The 8,033-nt window shown below is 39.4% G+C and overlaps 1 pseudogene; it reads right to left on the reverse strand.

The window, feature by feature from the left end:
- Positions 1-5,490: 5,490 nt before the first annotated feature.
- LOC120245469 lies at positions 5,491-6,822 on the reverse strand (annotated as a pseudogene).
- Between the last annotated feature and the right edge of the window lie 1,211 nt (positions 6,823-8,033).

Genomic DNA, 8,033 nt, shown 5'->3' on the forward strand with positions numbered 1-8,033 from the left:
AAAAAAAAAAAAAAAAGAATGTTCTTATGTTTGTTTTAAATATAATGTCCGGGGTTTTTAGCTATATTTAGTGATAGGAATAAGGAAAACTACTTCTGCTCTACCTTTCCAGATGCAGAAGTCTCTCCTAAGGGGCTTTTAAGGTACTGACTTTATTGCCCTCTTTCTTAACCTGGGTGGTGGTTACATCTTACTATTCTTTAAGTTTCTATGATTTATGCATGCCCCTGTGTATACACTTCACAATTTGAAAACAAGCATCACTGAAAACTGTTACAGCATTGCAGTTCTCATAATCCTCTGTGAGGCAAGGATGAAACACCTCTTCCATGTTGCAGCAGGGATACTCAAGCTTGGAAAACACAGAGAAAGAATCCAAGACCAGGGCCATTAACCACTAAGACACTCATTATTCAAACTCCTCAATTTGACCTTCACAAAGAATAAAAAGTGTTGAATTTAGTAAAGCTTCTCTACTCTTAGAATCACACCCAAAATAAGACTCTTTAAGCTTCTCACAGAGATATTTTATTTTTTGGTTAAAGCCTCAACCAATGGAAATGCCAAATGAATAAATGTGTAAATAAGGTATTGGAAGTTGGACTTACTAAAATATATTACAAAGACACTACAAGGCACTATAAAGCTTGACTCTAGAGCCACTCTAACCCTGTCCTCTGGGTACAGAGATATTATGGACTAACCAGAAAGACTGTCAGATCAGTATGGATTCAGCTCACCTGGGACTTGCCCTAGTCTGCCTTCTCTCTGCTCCAGACCGACACTCTTCCAAATTCTCACCTGAATGGGGAAAAAAAAAAAAAAAAAATTAAAAAAAAAAAAAAAAAAAAAAAGATATGGGTTTAGAGCCAAGAGGGAAAGGACAAAACAGGATGTCAGTCAATTTCTGTTAATCCACATGGCCTCAAGAACTCTTGTCCTCACTCACGGAAACCACCTGTTAGAAACTGCGAACACGGAGAAAGTGTATTACAGTCTTGTCATTCAGCAGCCAAAACTGATAATCCCTTCAACTCAGGTTCAGTGCTGGGCCCTAGAATAGACTTGAGAAAGTCAAGTCTCACGTCCCAAGCTTCTCATGACCCAGTAAGGAAGACGAATAAAAAAATACATAAATCTGCCAGTGACACAAGACAGGTGCATAGAGGTTGCCATGGGAGCAGAGTCAGAGGCATCTCACCAGGTAAGAGAAGAAAAGAAGACCCCAGAGCTGGGACATGAAGCTGAACAGGAGTTATTGAGGGAAAAAGATAGGTATATCAGATGGTTCCTATATTAAGGGAGTCCAGAAGGTAGGAACAGGATAAGAAAGACATCAAGGAATGAACCACCTTGGTGTGGATAAAGGATCCCAAGCATCTTGATATTAATGGGATGTGGCAAGTGGAGAATGAGATATAGAAGCTAAGGGTGAGGAATCCTGTCAGGAATATGAGGGGGCTGGATGTCAACCTTAGGATCTGAGTGCCAGCAGATGAGATCTGTGTACTTTGGGTAGCAGAGTAGCAGAGCTGGTGCTAGCACTGTCTGTCACCTAAAGCTTTGTCCCAGATCCATGTGAACTATAATATCACTCTTCAACATAGACTCTTTCATAATGAACGAAAAATGAATTGATTTTACTACACTAATGAAGTCATAGTACTTTCAGACTATAATTTGGTATTTTATTTTTTAAAGTAATACATATAGGGATGCCTGGTGGCTCAGTCAGTTGACTCTTGAATTCAGCTCAAGTCATGATCTCATGGCTCATGAGATTGAGCCCTACCTCGTGCACTGTGCTGACAGCGCAGAGCCTGCTTGGGATTCTTTCTCTCCCTCTGTCTTTCCCTCCTCCCCATCAAAAATAAATATTAAAAAAAATAAAGCAATACTTGGAGTTAGTTGAAAAAAATTAAATAGTAGTTCAAAGGAATATCTCACCTTCTCCTTCCACCACCAATTCCCACTTAAAGAGCGCATTCAACCTTTTTTGGGAAAAGATAGTTGCAAATGACATATCAGATAAAGGACTAGTATCCAAAATCTATAAAGAACTCACCAAACTCCACATCCAAAAAACAAATAATACAGTGAAAAAAACAGGCAGAAGATATGAACAGACACTTCTCCAAAGAGGACATCCAGATGGCCAACAGACACATGAAACAATGCTCAGTGTCCCTCATCATCAGGGAAATATAAATCAAAACCACACTGAGATACCACCTCACGCCAGTCAGAGTGGTTAAAATGAGCAAATTAGAGGACTCTAGATGCTGGTGAGGATGTGGAGAAACGGGCATCCTCTGACACTATTGGTGAGAATGTAACTGGTGCAGCTCCTCTGGAAAACAGTGTGGAGGTTTCTCAAAAAATTAACAGTAGGACTCATCTATGACCCAGCAATAGCACTGCTAGGAATTTACCCAAGGGATACAGGAGTGCTGATGCATAGGGGCACACGTACCCCAATGTTCATAGCAGCACTTTCAACAATAGCCAAGTCATGGAAAGAGCCTAAGTGTCCATCAACAGATGAATGGATCAAGAAGATGTGGTTTATCTATACAATGGAATACTACATGGAATGAGAAAGAATGAAATCTGTCCATTTGTAGCAACATGGATGGAACTCGAGGGTGTTATGCTGAGTGACATAAGTCAGGCAGAGGACAGATACCGTATGTTTTCACTTAGAAGTGGATCAGGAGAAACTTAACAGAGGATCATGGGGGAGGAGAAGGGGAAAAAATCATTGGGGAGAGGGAGGGAGGCAAACCATGAGAGACTCTTGAATGCTGAGAACAAACTGAGAGCTGATGGCATGGAGGAGGGCACTTGTGGGGATGAGCACTGGGTGTTGTATGGAAACAAAGTTGACAATATACTATTCAAGAAAAAAAATTTAGACATGGAGATAAGTTAAGAATACATAGCATTTGGAAATACTCATGCTTGACCAGTGTCAAGAAGGCCCTCTTAACTATTGTTGCCCAATTTGCTTTTTAAATACACGATGTTCTATCTAAAAAGAAAAAGAAAAAAAAAGAAAAATTCATAAGTATCTATGAATCTTGAGGTTCCCCCCTCATTCCTCATTTTAAAAATTAGCTCAAAAATAAAATAATTATTTTAAGAATTAAAAAATTAGTCTTTGTCCAGAGAGAAAAACACACCGGATTGGCAAAACATTACCTGACTGGAAAAACAAATCATTCTAGATCTTTACTTTTCGAGAGACTGACAACCTAAGGAGTAATAGAATAAAGAAGTGCTGTGTAATATGAAAAGTCCCCCAAATAATTCTGTGACTCTTCCCTTTCCCTCTTTCTCCCTCTAATTCTAATGACTAAATGATAGTAGCTCCTATACCAGGTTAATCATTAGAATCTTCTAGTGTGTTTTTAAAAATACGAATTTCTTGGTGTGCCTACAGGGCAATCCAGTATTGACCATACTTACATAACTCATGAATGTAGCCACACAATTCTCTGTCTTGTCAATCTCCAAAGGTTCATTGTCAAATCACTGTGAAATTTAAGTCAAAGTGAAACGCAGGTCTTAGACTTAAGTAGTTAAGAAGCACAGAAAACAGTTGCTTTCCCATCCATTATAATTAAGGATGTGATGTAAGAAAGAGAAGCCCATCACAGTCAAATGGAGGTCACCTCACCCCTTCAGGATGGACAGGAGCAGAGAGGCAGTAGAGAAGAGAACCGAGGCAAGAAGGGCCGATACAGGAACTGTTACATTCACATAACAAGCCACCAATTCATACATTTGTCCATGATAAGAGAAAGAAAACTCAACGCAGGAAATGGATCAAAGATGGCTAAAATGGAGTATATGCCACTCTGAGAAAACATTTTATCCTAGCACTGGTCAAGTCAGGAAAAGTTCAGAGTAGCATCACAAAGGTGGCTTATCCATAGGACAAGGCTGGCTTTTGCTGTCAAGGTCTATGTGTTTTCGTCTGTGAAAGCTCTTCCAGCAGCAGCAAGAACATGGTTTCCCATATTCCTATAACCAGTGAGTACATCCTGACTACAGAGAGAGTTTCCCTTAGACTACATTGCAGGGACATCTTCTTATGAAGGTACAGGTTTAAAGAAACAGTTTTAGCTTAGATCTAGCTCTTCCAGGAAGACTTTGAAAGTTCAGGCTGTATGCCTGTTCACTGGGCCTCAGGATCACAGCACATATGCTTCCTCTTTAATGTTTTTTTCAAGTATTTAGGAAGTAGCTGTTCATGTCTCAAAAAAAAAAAAAACAAAAAACAAAAAAAACCCACTATGGCCTCTCTATGAGAACTGGTACTGTCTTCTCTGTTTTCCTAGCCCTAATACCCAGGAGAGTAATCAGCACATGAAAGGCGCTAAAGAACATTTGTTGTTTAGTTTGCTAATTTAGTTTGTCTTTTCCAAAGGACAAAATGTCTATCTTCTCTTTCTGTTTGGCTCAACCACACCAGTGAACTGTGCTAGAGTAAAGTACTGGAGCTTAGAGTAATAGACTCCAGTGCTCCTCATGGCAACAGAGAAGTGAGGTCTCCCTGCAGACAGGAAGAGGAATCTAGCACAAGAGGGGCCACAGGTGGGAGCAAAGGATTCTGTGTGGTTCTCTATCATTTCCTTTTTTTTTTTTTTAATGGTTTCAATTTTTCTTTTCATTATAACATGAGCTAAATTTAAGGAATGAGTCTTTTGACTTTATGTCCCAGAGTTGTTAGAAAATATAAATGAAAATATAACTTATGAAAATATACTGAAAAGTACAAGAGCAGATGTAAAATGGTAATTAAGGTTCCAGGTATCAAGGAACTAGAGTAGGTGAAGAATGAAACCAGTCAGGCTACTGCCTGACAGATGCAGGATGCGCTGGTTTAGCGACATGCCATCAAGGAATAGGAAGACCATCAAATGTGTGGTGATAAATCACAGCATGAGAAAGATTTCCAGTGGGCAACTGCCCACCTTTTTTTCTTTGGTAAATGAATTTTTCCTCATTTAATAACAAGATTCTCTTAGGCTAACATTTCAAAATTAAAATCATTTGTATAGGTAAGGTAAATCACAGGATAATGATTAGGAAAATTTTCTTCTTTTTTAAATCAAAAAGCTTCTAAACGGTCAGGGATTGATGGAGTGGAGATGACAAACATACACATCAGATTTTCATCACCAATGAAAAAATAAATCATTTTTATAGACTTAAAACTGTCAGTGCACTTAGACTTGGCAAAAGGAAAAATTTAAATACTTCTATATTAATACAATGTCAATAGAAATTGGCCAAGTAATGAGGTCATTTTAGTGAAGTACCAACATATAAATATAAGAAAAATAATTTCTTGGTCCAAATCAATGAAACTTTAAAAAAGATTGTCTCTAGATAAGATTTGTTGAGAACAATGTTTTTTCATACACATTTTGATACTCAAATTCACTTTATAACACAATTATAGATTAATGTTTTAATTAATTTTTAAAAAGCTGTGAGATCTCCAATTCTTCAGGAGATATTTTCACCATTGTGTTGTTCAAATCCATAGGTTAAGCTTTCTTCATTATTATTAAGAACTTTATACATGTTAGAGAGATTGCCATTCACTGTTTTTTTGTCTTTTCAAAGAGACAAAGGGAGACTAGCTAGACCAAAGCTGATGTCTTTAGAAGCATGCAATGAGAATAAGAATATTCCACAATGATTGTAAAGAAGCCACTCAAAGTACCAACAACATCAACAGACATATCTTGCCACTCCTTAAAAACAACAGCTGAACATAGGGTGCCTGGGTAGCTCAGTCGGTTAAGCATCTGACTTTGATTCAGGTCATGATCTTGCTGTTTGTAAGTTCAAGACCCATGTCAGGCTCTGTGCTGACAGCTCAGAGCCTGGAGCCTGCTTCGGGTTCTGTGTTTCCCTCTCTCTCTGCCCCTCCTACACTCATGCTCTGTCTCTCTTTCCCAAAAATAAACATTAAAAAAAATAGCTGAACCAGTTAAAAGTGAGGTTGTAAAGTATATGTAATATATTGAAGTCAGAATGAAAGTGTTGAATATATCCAGGGCCCTGCCCAGGTAATTAATCTGTATGCTCACACAGACTAAAAGGCTCACCAGCAGAATCTTGGCCAGGGGATGTCACAACACAGGCTTTCCAGCAAACATCTCTTTGATAGCGATGCCTAGGTCCTTAACACAGGACAATGAAAACACTCTGATTACAGAGTAGATTGTTACGTACACAACAAAGTTTATCTGTCTTGCAAGGTCCCATCTCAAAGATTAATATCAATGACACAATGACTACAAGGGTTGCAGAGACTACAAAACCTGGATCTCCCATCTTATGAGACCTTTCCTTTGAAGTCTTGATCTCCTCTTCTCTAGAGCATGAATGACCACAACTGTAGATCCTAGACTACTTAGCAAACAACCAATTTTCCCATGAAAATTATGTATTTCATTTAGAGTGAGTGTATGAAGAAAGAATTCACACTTACTGGGCTGCTGAGAGCTCCTAATGAAGTTGCAAGGGTGGCTGGTACAAAGGCATATTCAGCAAAGTTGGCCACCTCACCCGCTCCCATTGATAGCAATCCAGCCCATCACAATGATTCATTAATACAAGCATGGCCACCTTGACCTGCTCTCCTGGAGCCTTTTCTGGCAAACTGTAGAGGATCTTGGTTTTTTTTGTTGTTGTTGTTTTGTTTTGTTTTTTCAAAATTAAACTCCTGCCAATGAAAATGCTGGAGTTCAGAGCCAATCCCAGGCCAATGTAAGAGTCATATTTTCCACGCCCCTGAATCATTTCATTTGTTATTGAAAAAGTTCTTGTGAGTCACAATGATCACAAAACAGAAATGACTGTCACTGGAGGCAGGATTATGCAGTCTTCAAATATATAAGTTTAATATGGTCTTTCTTATGAAAAAAGGGCTGGAAGAGGTTAGAGATGGTTCATTCACTCCCATTTTCTTATAAATAATACTCCTTATTCTCATTTAAAGTTTTAAACCCTGGCAGAGTAGCTCTGGCCCTACGGCTATCCATGTGGCTTCCCCTCCACTATCTGGCCCTGATCAACTCTACTCACATGCCCACAGAGGCTGCCCCCTCTTGAGCTCTGGCAGTGAGTGCCTTCCTTGCCATACAGTGGGAAGTGAGAATATCTAGGACTGCAGCCATGTGCATCTGGCCTCCTCCATGGGGTAGCACTGAGGGGAACGTTTTCCAGATGACATGCAATGCTTAACCCCTGTCGCAGGAACAAAGGGCACTCCCCTATCACTTTCCATCCCAAGAAATCATCTCAATTCCAGGTGCCTGAAGGAGACATCATCACATTAGAAGAAGGGGGTAAAGGCTTTTTTCTCTGCTGAGTGTTATTTTAAAACAGTCCCTAAAGATTTATCTTTGAAAATTTAGAGGCCCCATGAGCTAGAAGACAAACTTCCCATAATATGAGCTCTGACCTTCTCCTGCCACTCAAAACACAGCTCAAAGGATTAGTATTTGGCCTTACTAAAAAATAATCCAAATGAGGTTCAAAGAATTCTCCAATACGATAATCAGCAACCTGGAAGTAAAAAACAAACAAATAGGGTTAGCTCATCGGACAACCTTCAAGGCACTTTAGGAACTCTGCATTCCTAGGCCTGCACCTAAGTGAAGACACAATAAGCAGTTTATCTAGTACCTGCATCTAGATGAGGAAATTAAGGATCAAAGAAGATATGAAACTTATCCAAAGTCACAAAGCTAGAAAGTAGCAAAGCTGTGATTCACACCCAGGCTTTCTGGTTCCTGAGCTCATGATCTTCAACCCTCAGCCATTTGTGGACCCAGAGGAAAAAGGATGAGGCAATCAACAAACAGACTGGATAGGTTTCTGTGGAAAGGGGCATAGAAGTGGGGCTCAGGACATTTGAAGGCCAGTGTCCCCAAAATGGAGTATGGAGAGCTTCAGACTGGAGGTAACCATAAATCAAATGCAAGATGGAAAATGGTGGGATGCCTGGG

The sequence above is a fragment of the Hyaena hyaena genome, unplaced genomic scaffold (genome assembly GCF_003009895.1).
Source record: "Hyaena hyaena isolate Hyena2069 unplaced genomic scaffold, ASM300989v1 scaffold_425, whole genome shotgun sequence".
Taxonomy (NCBI): domain Eukaryota; kingdom Metazoa; phylum Chordata; class Mammalia; order Carnivora; family Hyaenidae; genus Hyaena; species Hyaena hyaena.